Source organism: Mesoplodon mirus (assembly GCF_964341445.2).
Source record: "Mesoplodon mirus genome assembly, chromosome: 11".
NCBI lineage: Eukaryota > Metazoa > Chordata > Mammalia > Artiodactyla > Ziphiidae > Mesoplodon > Mesoplodon mirus.
Genome location: NC_138987.1, coordinates 57,130,138 through 57,145,881, shown reverse-complemented (window position 1 = coordinate 57,145,881; position 15,744 = coordinate 57,130,138). Strand labels below are relative to the sequence as shown.

Sequence of the window (15,744 nt, the reverse complement as noted above, 5' to 3'; positions counted from 1 at the left end):
CTTGGCGCGGCAGGTGCCGGAGGTTAGGAAGGGCCTGTGTCCACGGTGCCTCATGGGGGTTGGGAAGACCCGCGGCGCCCTCTAGTGCCAGTCAAAGTTTGCAGCTAAGGTTGGATGCCTGGGAGCCGCCCCTCTGTGGACCAAGTCCGCTCTTTCTTTTCTTTCTTCTTCTTCTTTTTTTTTTTTGCGGTACGCGGGCCTCTCGCTGTTGTGGCCTCTCCCGTTGCGGAGCACAGGCTCCGTACGCACAGCCTCAGCGGCCATGGCTCACGGGCTTAGTTGCTTCGCGGCATGTGGGATCCTCCCGGACCGGGGCACGAACCCGTCACCCCTGCATCGGCAGGCGAATTCTCAACCACTGCGCCACCAGGGAAGCCCCGCTCTTTCCTTTTGTAGGCGTTTTTCAAAGTAGGTCTGTGGGAATAATGTCTTAAGGTAAGTGCCTCCTGAAGACCAAGCTCGGGTCTCAGCTTTAATGTCACTTTTCTGAGAGGCTCTCTCCGACCAGAGGGACATACATTTTCTCCCACTAGCCTGTGTATTTTTTAAAATAGCACTTACCACATCATTTATACGTTTGTTTCCTTTGACCGGCTCCCTGGACCAGACTGAGGGCAAGCACCTTCTTGCCTTGTTCACTGCTGTACCTTACCCCCACCGCTAGGTGTCATGCCCGGCACCTAGTAGTTGCTCAGTAAACATGTTTGACTACATTAATACCTGCAACTGGGAAGGTTTCCCAGAAGTGGTATTGCAGGAAGGGGGAGAGCGGGCTCTTGTCTAACACTCGGAAATGAATTGTCCAAGGAGACACACCGTGCTGACAAAGCAAGAGACTTTATTGGGAAGGAGCAACCCGGTGGAGAGCAGCAGGGTGAGGGAACCCAAGAGAACTGCTCTGCCACGTGGTGGCTCACAGTCTCAGGTTTTATGGTGATGGGGTTAGTTTCCGGGTTGTCTCTGGCCAATCCCTCTGACTCAGGGTCCTTCCCCGTGGTGCAGGCATTGCTCAGGCAAGCTGGATTCCAGCGAGAAGGATTCTGGGAGGTTGGTAAGACATATGGACTGGCGTCTCCTCTCTCCTTTTGACCTTTCCTGAATTCTAGCTCATTAGCTCCACGTTCCTTTCCAGGACCTCCTGTTGTAAGATAACTTATGCACGTGGTTACTATCTTGCCTAGCCAGGGAGGGTGGTTTCAGTCAGTGGTTCCCCTAACAACTCCCCCCGGAGAGACTTCATAGTCAAGATACTTCTTGGGAATTGGGGCGGAGGTTTCTTTCTTCTGTAACTACTTTCTGCTGAGGGTGGGCGTAGCCCTGCCTAGTAGAGTAGAAGTGTCTCACCACCTGATCTAAATTGATCTAAATTCTGTGCCCGAAACCAGCATTCACCCTCGTAGTAATCAATTTAGCTAAATTTAGCCTGAAACTGTTGGGACCCTGTTGGAGATGAACCTTGTTAACAGTTGAAACAGACAGAGGCCAAACAGGAGGCCCAACAGGATGGTCATCGCTGGGCCCAGGAAAGGAAGGCAGAATTTGGGGTGAGGGCTACAGGGTTCTTCTCACTGGTTGGAGGTGAGGTAACAGGACGGCGCTCTAGGAATCTTGCACTCAGCCTGAAGTTACCATCCTCCACCTGGGTGGGGTCCCGGTTCTGCAGAAGAACGCAAAGATAGAGTTATGCATACTCCCTGAGGAGGAGCCAGGACCCTGCCCAAGGCTGCACCACCATTTGACTGTTTCTCCCCTGTTTTTGCATACCCTCCCTTTCCTGATTAGCAACTGTTTGAATCTGCCCTTTGGAATTCCGGGAAGGTCAAGGAGGCCGAATGAAGTCTATAGCCTATAAACAAGAAACAGGGGACACAGAAAGGATTTGTATTCTTTTTTTTTTTTTTTTTTTTTTTTTTTGTGGTACGCGGGCCTCTCACTGTTGTGGCCTCTCCCGTTGTGGAGCATAGGCTCCAGACGCGCAGGCTCAGCAGCCGTGGCTCACGGGCCAAGCCGCTCCGCGGCATGTGGGATCTTCCCGGACCGGGGCACGAACCGTGTCCCCGGCATCGGCAGGCGGACTCTCAACCACTGCGCCACCAGGGAAGCCCCAGGATTTGTATTCTTGAGCCCCTCAGAGTCCTGTTCAGTTTTAATTCAGGAAACTGGGCGACGATGGCTCTTGCCACTTCCTGCTAAAATGGGACATAGTCCTGCCTCAGTTTGGAGAATAGACACTGAATTGGAAATATTTCTGAGTAATGAGTTCTGAGCCACTCTCTCACTTCATCCCAGCTTACCCCTCCGCCTCCCTGTGTCCTCAAGTCCATTCTCTACATCTGTGTCTTTATTCCTGTCCTTGGTAGGCGGATTTTGAACTGCTGCACCACCAGGGAAGCCCTGGACATGTCACTTTAGTTATGAGCTTATTTCCTCTACAATAGTACCTATTTTATAAGAGTTCTGAGAAAGCCCGAGAAGAAAATGGTTGTGAAAGCTCCCACATCTGTATAATGCTTTATGGGTCACAGAGCTTTATGTTAGCATAGGCTGTTTATGCTTGAACCACTCATGTATTCAGAGGAAAAGTTCTATAAATGGGTGGATTTCTACAAGTGTTAGGTGTATGGGAGTGGGTGGGATAGAAAGTTGACTAAAACATGATCTCCATCTTCAGACAATTTCTAAGTTCTCTCAACAGCCCTCAATGTATTTCTCAAGAATGTTCAGTTCTAAGACTTCCCTGGTGGTCCAGTGGTTAAGACTCCACACTTCCAATGCAGGGGGCACGGGTTCAATCCCTCGTCATGGAAGTTCCACATGCCGTTTCTTAAGGCCAAAAATAAGTTCAGCTCCAAAATTCTAGAACACTCCCAGAAAGAAGGGGCTAAGATCATTCAGACAGTTTTGTGGAGGAAATGAGAAGGAATTTTGCCTGGAAGAATGGAGTAGAAGGAAGACATTTCATGTGGTAAAACAATATGGCAGGAACACAGAAATTCATTCATTTTTTTCCTCAAATATTTATATACTGTTTAGGGCCTCTCCCTCCATGCCCTCTCACCCTACCATACATACACTAAGTCTTGTTGGTTCTGTCTTCTGTTTCTTCAATCATCCAGCTTCCTTCTCTCTTCTGTGCCACTTCCCTAGTCTAAGCGACAAGCCTCTAATCTAGATTACCAGAGTAGGCTCCTTACTGGTTTTCCTTTCATCTATTTTGGCCTCCCTCCAACCAGTTCTCTATGCTGTAGCCAGAGACCGCCTTTGAAGTTGCAAATCTAAGCTTGTTACTCCCTTTTGTAAAACCTTTCAACTTTCCTCTGACTCGGAGGATAAAGTTCAGACTCCTTATCCTGGCCTACAAGGCCTTGCATAATTGATCTCAGCCTACCTTCCCAGCCTCGCCTCACATCTCATGGTATCTCTTTCCCCTTAGCTTTCTTTTTTTTTTTTTTTAATATCTTTATTGGAGTATAATTGCTTTACAATGGTGTGTTAGTTTCTGCTTTATAACAAAGTGAATCCCCCTTAGCTTTCTATACTAAGAAACATGGGCCTTTCAGTTCTAGAATAGGCCAGGCAACCTCATGCCTCTGGACTTTTGCACATGTTGCTCTGCTTGGAGTGTCTTCCTTCTTCCCGTCCTCTTGGCTTGTCTTTCAGGTTTCAGCTGAAATGGCAACAATAGCAGGTACTGAGTGCCATCATTGTTCTAAGTGTATTAACGCATTTAATCCTCACTATAACTTCATAAGGTAGATACTATTGTTAGTTCCACTTTATAAATGAGAAAAATGAGGTTAAATAACCTACTTAAGGTTTGAGTCAAGATTTAAACCCAGACTGACTGGGCACATGAATTACTGCTGCACTGTACATAAACAGCATGGTATAGGAGACTCTTAACCCCACAGACCTAGGTTCCCCAGTTACTCATCTTGTAGCTATCTAAACTTATCCCTCATAGTCCTTAAATGTTCATAAATAATCAACTGTGGCATTATGCATTTAATGACTGTCTTCCCTGTGAGATTCTGAGCTCACTGTATTTCCAGTTCCTAGCACAGTGCCTAGCACACAAGCAGTGCTCGTTAAATATTTATTAAATTAATAAATACCTTATATACCTGAATATAAGGTACTGTTTTTTCTCTCAAAATAATTCCTCAGAAAGGAAGTTGCCTTATATTATGTGTTCTTACAAAGTCTCCTATTATAGTCCACAATGTCTGATTTTTTTTATATATGATATTTTGTTTTGAATCAAAGTATTGCTTGGGAGGATGCAGCCTGAGATAACTTCAGTCAATGCTAGTTCTGCAAGCGTATAGAGGTCACTGGATGGAATCACTTAAAAAGACAAAAGAGGGAATTTCCTAGTGGTCCATTGGTTAGGACTTGGCACTTTCACTGCTGTGGCCTGGGTTAAATCCCTGGTCAGGTAACTAAGATCCCTGCACGCTGCAAGCCGGGCAGTGTGGCAAAAAGAAAAAAAGAAAAGGAAAAAAATTTAACACAGATTTAATTAATTATTCTGGGGTTAGGACCTCACAGTTTTAAGTGTTAGATATTGTTACTAATAAGCGTTTTAAAGGCAACAGAGGGACTTCCCTGGTGGCGCAGTGGATAAGACTCCGTGCTCCCAATGCAGGGGGCCGGGGTTCAATCCCTGGTCAGAGAGCTAGATCCCTCATGCATGCCACAACTAAGGAGCCCTCCTGCCGCAACTAAGGAGCCCGCCTGCTGCGACTAAGACCCGGTGCAACCAAATAAATAAATAAATGTTAAAAACAACAGAAAAAAAAAAGCAACAGAAAGAGGTGATATTGTGGATATCAGAAATATGCAAGCATAGCATGAATTAAAAAGGAAAAAACAACTGTCCTCAAACAATTCAGATATACATAGGATGACATGATCTGCAAATTGAGCAAGTTGACAATAAAAGTGACTTGAATGATGATGAAGGCACTGATAATTTGAATTAAATTGTTATAAAATTTGAGTGAAAAAGCATTATATCTAAATATTTTATAAATGATTTAAAATATGTGTTGCTAAATAGTATTAGACTTAAATTTTCACTAAATTAGTAACTATTTAAAGTAGACATTTGAGTATTTCATGTATATCAGGTTGACCAAAAACTATTTTTTTAGTTCTTCTCTTTGGGGAAACAAGGATTGCCTTATATTTGAACACATATATTAAAATGTGCAGTACATTTTATTATGTGTTGTTTATTAAGTATTAGACACAAAGATGGGCTGATAGGAGCTTGCAGAGAGCAAAAAGAAAACTAGCTTGGCTGAAACAAATGGTTATATTTTAGAAATAGTCTGCTTATTCATTAATTCCACAATTATTGAGCATCTCCCCCAGGCCAGGCATTGTTCTTATTGATTGGAATAAATCAGAGGTCAGACAGATAGATTCCAGCCCCAGTATATTTCACACTGTAAAATGATTGGGAGAGGGGGTGGGAAGGGATATATATATATATATATATATATATATATATATATATATATACACACACATACATATAGCTCTTGAACGTTGTTCTACAGCAAAAACTAACACAACATTGTAAAGCAATTATACTCCAATTAAAAAAAAGATACAGTATTCATTGATAAGGAACATACTAAAATAAAATGATTCGGAGATACGTTTGGAATGCTAGAGCAAGGGAGGATGCTTGGGCAGACCTATGTGTGAAGATTAGGGATTTGGATTTGATTTGAAAGGTATTAGGGAATCATAATGCATTTTGCCCAAGGGAGTGACAAGATGAAAGGGATGTTTTGTAAAAATTAGCCTGGAGAAGTGTCCTCCAGGATGTATAAGAGTGGGAAAAGATGGGAGGTTAAGGATACCAGTAAGGTTATTACAAGGGTCTGGAGAAGAGATAGTGAGAAACCATCAGACTGCCCCCAAATGATGACCATCTTTAAGTGGTTCCAGTTTTGTGGTACAATAAGTGGGAACCAGTTTGAGCTCCCCAAACCTATGCGTCATTTAGCTTGTCATCAGCATTTGCTATTCATTCAGCAAACATTGAGGGCCTGCTCTGCAGCCATTCTGCTAGGTTCCAGGAAAATAAAGGCAAATACAAGGCAGGCCTTTCCTTCAAAAAACTCAGAGGATTAGTAGAGATAATTGACATTCAAAAATAATTGAGCTCTAATGTGATAGATGCTATAACAGAGAAATGTCAAGGTACAGTGAAAGTTAAAGGAAGGAGTAGTAAATTGCTAAATTCTGGTGGTGGGGGGGTCATCCATGAAGACTTTCTTTTTTGAGGAAGAGGAGGAGAAGCTCATCCCCAGGAGTTGATGAAGGGAAGGGAGAGAAAAGAAGGGCATCTACTTAATTTTGTCTGCATGTATATTTATAGAGCTCATATGTTGAAAACCATATGCAGTGAATACGGTTAGCCTCTGGCCCATCCCTTTCATTTTAGATGTTAATCTCCATGTCTCAAACTGCTTAACCCCTGTTGCGCAAGGATATCCAATTCAGTGTCGACCTCAGACTTTCCTGTGGGGGGAGGGAAACTGCAAGAGTATCTAGGAGAGGCCTGGGAAGGTGTGTGGCCTTGTACCTACAGCCAAAGATAGGTCTCAGCCTCTGGCTTCACCATGAAGAGAAGTCAGGTCAGAACTAGATGGTGGAGGAGATTGACTGGCAGATTGGGAGACTGACTGGCAGACAATAGAGGAAGGGTTTTCTGAGAAGAGGGAACAGCATGTGTGAAGAACAAAGACTGGGGCTTCAGGGAAAGATAAATCTCTTTTGCTAGTACAGATAATAAACATAGTGATTTGCCACCTCTAGATACTAATTTATTGAGTTTGACAGGCTGATGTGGGGCAGATTATTCTTCTTAAGGCACTGAAAACACGGGATGAAAGAGTTTTTTGTTTGTTTTGTTCGTTTTGGCCACACCTCGTGGCATGCAGGCTCTTAGTTCCCAGACCCAGGGATCAGAACCCAGGCCCCCTGCAGTGGAAGCACAAAGTCCTAACCAATGGACCATCAGGGAATTCCCCAAAGGGTTTTAATAACCAATGGTTAATGCAATTTTTATTTTATTGCATCTCAGAGCAAGATTAAAAACTATAATTCCATTTATTTTTTCTTATGTGTTAAAAATGTTTTTTAAAGGAAAAGAACAGGGCTTCCCTGGTGGCGCAGTGGTTGAGAGTCCGCCTGCCGATGCAGGGGACACGGGTTTGTGCCCCAGTCCGGGAAGATCCCACATGCCGTGGTGCGGCTGGGCCTGTGAGCCATGGCCGCTGAGCCTGCGCATCCAGAGCCTGTGCTCCGCAATGGGAGAGGCCACAGCAGTGAGAGGCCCGCGTACTGCAAAAAAAATAAATAAATAAATAAAGGAAAAGAACAAAGAATATTATTACATTCATCTATGTGTCCACCACCCAAAATGAATAAATAACATCATACCTATTTTCTCCTCCCAAGTTCCATTTCCCTTCCTTCCTTTAGGCATCCCTTTTATACCAGTCCATTTTTAATACCTTAAAAAAATATGTGTACCATATACTACTTGTGGTATATATATATAGGATATAGTATTTTTATATGTTTTAAAAATTCATATAATTGGTTCAGTGTGACATTTTTCTGTTTTGTTTCCCCTCAAACTTGTTTTCAAAATTCATCCATATAGAACAAGTTCATTAATTGTAGCTTCTGTGTGGTGTTCCATCACATGAATACACTCCAATTTGTTTATCTATTTGCTGCTAATAGACATGTACTTTGTTTTCAATGTTTCATTATCACAAACTCTACATCACAGGGAACATCCTCAAACATGCCTTCTTGTCCTTATTAATGAGAGTTTCTCTTAGACAGTGTTTTTATTTCTTTTTAAGTGTAACTCACAATAAGAAATGCATTTTATATCAAGACCCAGTTCATATATGAAATAAAAGTTTAACAAAATAAAACCTATTTTTGCTAAATGCACTCTATTTCCTATTCTATTTCATTTTTGTAAAATGCTGGATGTGACCCAATAAATTTATTTCATGACCTACTAATGGATTGAAAAACACTGCTGTAAGGCAGTAGAGCTTCTGGGTCAAAAGATGTGTGCATTTTCAACCTCAGTAAATATGTATTGTCAGGTTGCCCTCCAAAGTGATTGTGTCAGTTTTACAGGATATGAGAGTCCTAGTTTCTCCACATCTTCACCAACACTTAAAATGGTCAGACTTTCAGGTTATTACTAATCCAGTAGATGTGAAATGAATCTCATTGTCAGTTTATTTTGCATTTCCCTGATTACTAGAGAGGTAGAGTAGGTTTTTCTATGTATTATTGGTTATTTGGAGTTCTTCTTCTGGAAATTGTCTATTCATATCTTTTGTCCATTTTTTTATAGGGTTGTTTCTCTTCTTCATTATTATTATTATTGTTGTTGGTTTGTAGGAGTCTTTTACAGATACCCATCTTTTTCTGATATACATGTATGTTGCAGATACCTTCTCCCCATCTCCCTGTCTGTCACTTGAATTTTAACCTTGTTTGAGATGTCTTTTATGTAGGAGATTTTAATATTTGTTATAGTAAATTTTATCAAAATTGTCCATTTTTCATACTTTCACTTTTTCTTAATTTGATTTAAGAAATTAGATCATGAGGATATTCTTTTTTTTTTTTTTGGATAATTTTGAAGGTTTTGTTTTGTTTTGTTTTGTTTGACAACTTCAGGTCTTTCATTCACCTGGAGTTTATTTTTGCCTGTTCCTTTTCTGTCTTCTGAAACTTCTGGGGCTCACCATTTGATTCTTCACCACATTTCTCTCTAGTGAGAAATCTTTGGCACTCTAGGCATCTTACCTCCTCCTTCTGAGTTTTTCTCCTAGAAATAACAGGATGGGAATATAAATGAAGCTCCAAGCTTAGAAAACTAGCTCTTTGAAGGCCTGTAAAGAAGAAGCAAGTGGTAAAGATGCGGTAAAAGGAGTCATTGGGAGGAATCTCTGCAAAAGATGATACACAAGCGGTTCTTCATACTTTACACAAAGAACCTAAGGCTCCTGGAAGAACTATGCCTGTGGGGAGAAAGAAGAGTTTCTGAGAGGGCTGGCCCTGAAAGACAGGAGGTGTAGACTTGAGACAGGATCCTTATGTCCTACTTTTAAAAAAATTTATTTATTTATTTATTTATTTGCTTGCGCTGGGTCTTAGTTGCGGTACACAGGATCTTCACTGCGGCATGCGGGATCTTTTAAGTGCGGCATGTGGGCTCTTAGTTGCAGCATGTGGGATCCAGCTCCCCAACCAGGGATCGAACCCAGGTCCCCCGCGTTGGGAGCACAGAGTCTCAACCACTGGACCACCAGGGAAGTCCCCTTATGTCCTACTTTTAAAGTCCTTCCACATCTACTTTCTTATTTTACCTCTCTCCCCTACCTTCAAGCCCTGTGAGCCTTTTTTTTTTTTTTTTTTTTTGTCTTGCACTAGCAGATTGTGAAACGGAGGCACATAGAGTCACATAGAATTTGTTGGTGAATTTAATGGAGAACCCAGGTCTCCTGATCATCACACTGGAAGGTTTCAGGCAAGCTCAGCTTGAAACCAATTTATGAGAGAAGATTTGTAAGAGAGGAGGCTAGCATTTCCAGAGGAGCAGAATCCCCAAGTATGAGAAGTAGTCTTTGATTTCTAGTGTCATCATTGCAGTCTTATTCGTCATCAAAAAGCCTTTATCAGTGCCTGCCTGCAATGAGCAATTAAGGTCGACACTGAACTAAATTTAGAATGTGTTGCTCATGAACATGGTCTAAGAATTCATACTCTGAAAAATTAATATAAGCAGATAACAAACGACATACCTTTATGACAATAAAGAAGAGGTAGACCAATCTAGCTACTGTGGACAGTAAAGAATTAACGTCAAACATGTCAGAAGTCACTGCAATTCAAGGAAAAGAGCATCGCTGGGTGAAGAGCAGTGCCTAGTAGGGATAGGTTATAGGGGTTCCAAGTTCAGGGAAACTGTTACCAACCAGTTAGGGAGGGCAGGTCTCTTCTGACTTCTTCCACTCCCTTCCACCTGCCACACACATGCCCCACCCCAAGCTTTTCCTCTTCTAGGCAACATAACCCTTGCTAAGGCTGAAGATCAGAGGAATTTTTACTTTGCGTTAGTCTTTGAATACGGGGACCTTTACCCAGCATCAGTAGGAACCACCCTCAGGAACCACTTTGTGCTGCCGGGCACGTCCACAGCAACTAGACCAAAAGGACAGAGGTGAGGACACTCCTGGAGAGAAGGTCTCCCCACCCAGCTTCGTCAGGGTCACCCAGGATCTCTACCATCAGCCTTGATATTTCTTGTGGCACACGGCTCATTATTCCACCTGCACCATTCACTAAGCTTCTCCTGGGTTCAGATTCTGTGGGAAAAAGGAAGTCCCTGCTTCAAGGTACTCTCAGTCCAGGCACATCTGCATATTCAGCAAGATTCATAAATGTCTTACCTAGCTGAATCAATATTAGAAAGACTCCATGGATTTTGCAGTTTAATATCACTCATAATATCACTATCAAAAGTTCTATAATGTAGGAAAATAAAGGATTAATATGTTCACACACACATGCAAATGTGTATGTTGCTAAATGCACATGTATTGCTCAGGGAGAACTCATTGGCCCTGTCTCAGGGTCTTTATACTTGCTTTTCCCTCTGCCTGGAAGTTCTCCTCCAGATAGCTATTCATGTGACTTGCTCTCTCACTTCGGTCAGATGTATCCTTCAAGGTGAGGTCTTCCCTAACCAGCCCCTCTAAAATAGTCCTTACCTCCCACGTCTGGCTCTTGCTGCTCCTTGCCTTGCTCTTTAAATTTATTTTTTAAACAGAATTTATCACTGCCTGACATATGCTTACTGACTTGTTCATTATTTGCCCCCCTGTCCCCAGAAAGTAAGTTCCTTGAGCGGGAACTTTGTATGTCTTGATCACTGCTATTTTCCCGTGTCTAAACAGTACCTGGCACATAGAAGATCCTCAATGCTGTATGAAATGAATGCAATCAAATGAAATGGAACAAACATATGTGTTTGTGTGTCCTTTTTCTAATGTTGTATGGTGACATTAAATAGAAGAGACCGAGATGTCTTTCTAAACTAACCCTATTCAGCTTTGGAAACTTGGTCATTCTGAATCTCTGACCCCACCTCTTGAGAAGACTCCTCACCAATCTCTATTTCAGTCCAGGTGACTCACCCTCTAACTCCAAGGGTCAGCTCGTGTCCCAGGCACCCCTGGCCACTATTTTTGGTTTGAGACTTGGCTCATAACCCAAGCTAGGTGTCAGACAGAGCCCTGAGATTTTTGCTGCAACAATAGGGGAAAAGATACTCTGCCTGCTAGCGGGGAGGATTCCATCAAGCCCAGAGCAGATGGTGGCCATCATCCCACCATGCAGGCAGAAACTGTCTGAGAATAAAACCACCCTGGGACTGAAGTAGAGCCCAGAGTGAGAGGGAGGTAGAAAGAAAGAGACAAGTGGACAGCAGCTTGGTTGATATCTGAGTCCCCAGATGAAGCCCTGCCCAAAGCTAGCTATACCATTGGGTTACGGGAGTGATTCAGTTTGCTTTGAACACAATCATTCTGAATTGGGTTTCTATCACTAGTAATCAAAAAACAAAACAAAGGAATTCCCTGCGATCCAGTGGTTAGGACTCGGCACTCTCACTACCAGGCCCGGGTTTGATCCCTAGTCAGGGAACTAATATCCCGCAAGCTGTGAAGAGTGGCCAAAAAAAAAAAAAAAGTATGGGACTTACCTGGTGACGCAGTGGTTAAGAATCCTCCTGCCAATGCAGGGGACATGGGTTCGATCCCTGGTCTGGGGAGATCCCACATGCTGTGGAGCAATTAAGCTCGAACGCCACAGCTACTGAGCCTGTGCTCTAGAGCCCACGAGCCACAACTGCTGAAGCCCGCGCGTCTAGAGCCCATGCTCCGCAACAAGGAAAGCCACCACAATGAGAAGCCCGTGCACCGCACCAAAGAGTAGCCCCCACTTGCTGCAACTAGAGAAAGCCCGCGCGCAGCAATGAAGACCCAATGCAGCCAAAAAAAAAAAAAGGAAAGAAAATCATGTCTAATGCACATTTAGCTGTACTACATCAATTTTCACTTGTTTGCTAAATGACACATGCAGCTTTTTACTTAAAACTTTTGAACATTTATATAGCTTACAAAATAATCTTGTATATATGTATCACATATTTTTAAAATTATTTATTTATTTTAACATCTTTATTGGAGTATAATTGCTTTACAATGGTGTGTTAGTTTCTGTTGTATAACAAAGTGAGTCAGCTATACGTATACATATATCCCCATATCCCCTCCCTCTTGCGTCTCCCTCCCACCCTCCCTATCCCACCCCTCTAGGTGGTTGTATCACTTAATTTTAATATGAGTATGTGAGGTACGGTATATTCTTTTAGTAGGCTAAACTGAAGCTCAGAGAAATCAAGCAATTTATCCAACAACACACAGCTAATAAATAGCAGAGCAAGAACTCTAAGTAGTTATTTGGCTCTAAGTTCAAAGCCTATTCTATGGCTCTTCAGCTGCTTTCTTAATTATCTGTAGAGTTTCTTCCTGATTTTTTTTTTTCTCTTAATAGAAGAGAAACTCTCTTAAAGACAGGACCTTGCTCCTTGCCTTGAGTCTTTTAATCCCTAGGGCAGCTCCCTGGAATGAGCAGGGCTCAGTGTGGAGGGTTGGCTTTCACAGATTGCAAGGGTAGAGTTTGCCAGGTCTGTTCTCTCATCAAGGAGCTTGTAATCAGCTGGCTGAAATAATGCATATGTATTACAGTCGTGTTTTTCCACCTTTTTTAGACTACTACAGTAAGAAATAAATTTTACATCAACCCAGTATACACACACACACACACACACATTATTAAAATAAAGTTTCACAAAATAATACCTACCTTAGTACTTGTGACAGTCTCTGATATTTCCTATTCCATTTTTTAAAAATTCTGATTGTGATGCACTAAATTGATTTCATAATCCAATCATGTACTGAGACCCAGTTTGAAAAGCACTGTTATAGATCACATATATATATAAAGTCAAATCCAAGCTGAAGTTCAATATTTCAAATGCTTGTTAAGTACTAATGATGTGATAGGTGCAGTAAATGATATAAAGTTAATATACAGCTGTCTTTATGAGGCTCACAACTTAGTGGCAGAAATTAGATAATAAATAATTAGTAAAAGAAAAAATATGAGCCAAAAAAAGCACAAAGATTCAGGAGCAGAAGAGGTCACATCCCATGAGAATCAGGAAAGGCTTTAAGGGGTGGGTGGCATTTGAGTTAGGTCTTGAAAAATGGACAGGATTTCAATACTAGAAATGTGGGTGGAGGTAACAGTAGGAGCCAAGGCACAGGGTCAGGCAAGCCCAGGTTGTGTTCAGGATGGAGAGAATATGAAATTCAACAGGAATGAAGGGTTTACATGGTGGAGAGATGATGAGGTGGAAAGAAGGCTGGAACCATGGTGTGGGGAGCCTTGAATGTCAGATGAAAAATCTATTCTGTATTTAAATTTGATAATGTGGGCAAAACATCTTCCACATGGCACTCAGTTAATGTGTGCTCTCTTCCCCTTCCTTCTCCTCTTCTCTGTAGGCAGTAGGGAGCTTTTGGAAGTTTCTAAGTGGGGAAGAGAAAAGATCAGATTGATCAGGAGGATCTTGAGGTTGTTGAGGTCAGAGGAGTGGAAGCCTAACCAGGAAGGTGACAGCTGAAATAGAAAGACAGGGACAACTGACCTTGTGCAGATAGGCTGTAGTCATGGCATCGTTTGATGAGAGGGAGGATGAGGAATCCATGAGAACTTTCCGTTTTCAAGTCCCAGAAACTGCAAATATAGGCAAATTGTAAGAACAAGATGGTTTGAGTAGAGAGGAGGATAGTTTGGGATACAGCAATGTTGACTTTCCTGCTGGATATCCGGGAAGAGAGACAAAGTGGCAGCTGTAGCTCGGGGAAAGAGGCTACAGAGAGTAGCCCTCAAGACTCATCCTCAGGAAGGTGAAATGGTGCTGGGGCTGTGAAGGGATGCTGCCAGCCTTGGAGTCCTCCCTGAGGATACAAGAGTGAACAGGACAAAGCCCTGGCCCTCAAAGAGGATTAGAGACAAACAGCCAAAGCAATTCCATGGGATAGTGCTATGGGAAAGGGAAGAATACACTATAGTGTGTCCTAGAAGACATACCTCACTCAGATATTGGGATCACAGAGGGCTTTTTGGAGGAAGGAACATCTAAAGTGAGACATCAGTGGTGAGTAGGAGTTAGCCAGATGAAGGATGGGCAGAGCAAGAATGTTGCAGCATAGGCACAATATGTGAAAAGACAGGGAGGTAAAAGAGAACATTGGTGCATTTGGGGAACAAAAAAATATGGGGAGCATCCTTATGAGGCTGGTATTGTACCCAGTTCAGATAAAGAAATGGAACACAAAGATTTAATAATGTACCCATGGTTTCTCAGTTGGCTGGACCTGGAATCCAGGTCTATTTTACCCTTAAGAGGCTGTTCTTTTTACTCTAACCCTGTCCCATGAATGTCTCTAATGCTGAGTGGGTCCCCAGTATTATTACATTGAAACTGCAGACAGATCGTTTCGAATTAGGAGACGACAAAGGAGTGAATCTAAGGAATGCCTACATGTAAGGAGTAGAAGGAAGAAGAGTCCCAGTTGAAGGTAGTAGAGAAAGAGCAATTCAAACAGAACGACCCAAAGAGCACAGTGTGATGGAAGCCGAAGAAAGAGTTGTAAGAGGAAAGGTATCACCTTTCAAATATGGAGAAAGTTGAAGAGTTCGTGGGTTCTGACTCCTTGGCAATGATGATCTCAACTAATGAGAAAGTAATTTCTAGGGTGGATCACAAAATGGTGGAAAAATGAGTGTTAAGGAAGTAGAGTGCAGATCACTTTTTCAGACACATTAATTTCCGGATACAGAAAGTAGTAGGACGGGAAGCCAACCCCGAGATGGAGGCGGTATGTTTATTAGGAAGTGATCTTGGGATAGACACTAAGGGAAGGGAAGGAAGCCGTCTGCACAGGAGAAGTTGAGCTGTGACACAGGATAAAGGCTTCGCCAACCTTCAGAGCTGTCCCTGGTTGGGGTGAGAGGGATGAATCTTTACATTCCCACATAGATCAGTCATTTGATGTGGGCTGCCTGAGAAAGGGGCCTGACGTGAGGCCTGAGGCCAGCAGCATCCCCACTCCAAACAGGGGTAATAAGTCCTTCTTTCTCAAAAGGGATCCTTCCTGTGCATTCCAGCATTATCACAGGGAAGAATATTTTCAGGATAGATGAAGACTCAATTTTGGAAATAGATACATAACTATAAACAGATATAGCCTAGTTATTTGTCTTCATTGCCTGACAGCCATAACATATTTAAAAATGGGATAATATATTTATGGAACACCTCCTATATATCTGGCCTTTGTTAGCACCAGGTGTACAAAGATAAGAGAATCACCCCTATTGAGAAGCTCACATTTTAGTGGGAGAAGAAAGCACACAAACAGTAACCCACTAAGGGGCTGTGCTTATCTTATTTGTGTTGTATCTGTACCACCCATCCTCTGCCTGGTATGTAGTTATTTTCAATAAATATATTCAGAATGAATTAGGGCTAGAGTAGAGTAA

At 42.4% G+C, this 15,744-nt stretch overlaps 1 protein-coding gene across 1 annotated transcript in view; it reads left to right on the top strand.

Annotated features, from left to right (window-relative positions):
* The first annotated feature begins 356 nt into the window (after positions 1 to 356).
* The window catches only part of SLC11A2 (solute carrier family 11 member 2), a 53,005-nt gene continuing 37,617 nt past the window's right edge, over positions 357 to 15,744 (top strand). Inside the window, exon 1 of the mRNA XM_082635187.1 lies at positions 357 to 435. The gene's annotated coding sequence lies outside the window, so the exon portion shown is untranslated. The remainder of the gene's footprint in view (positions 436 to 15,744) is intronic.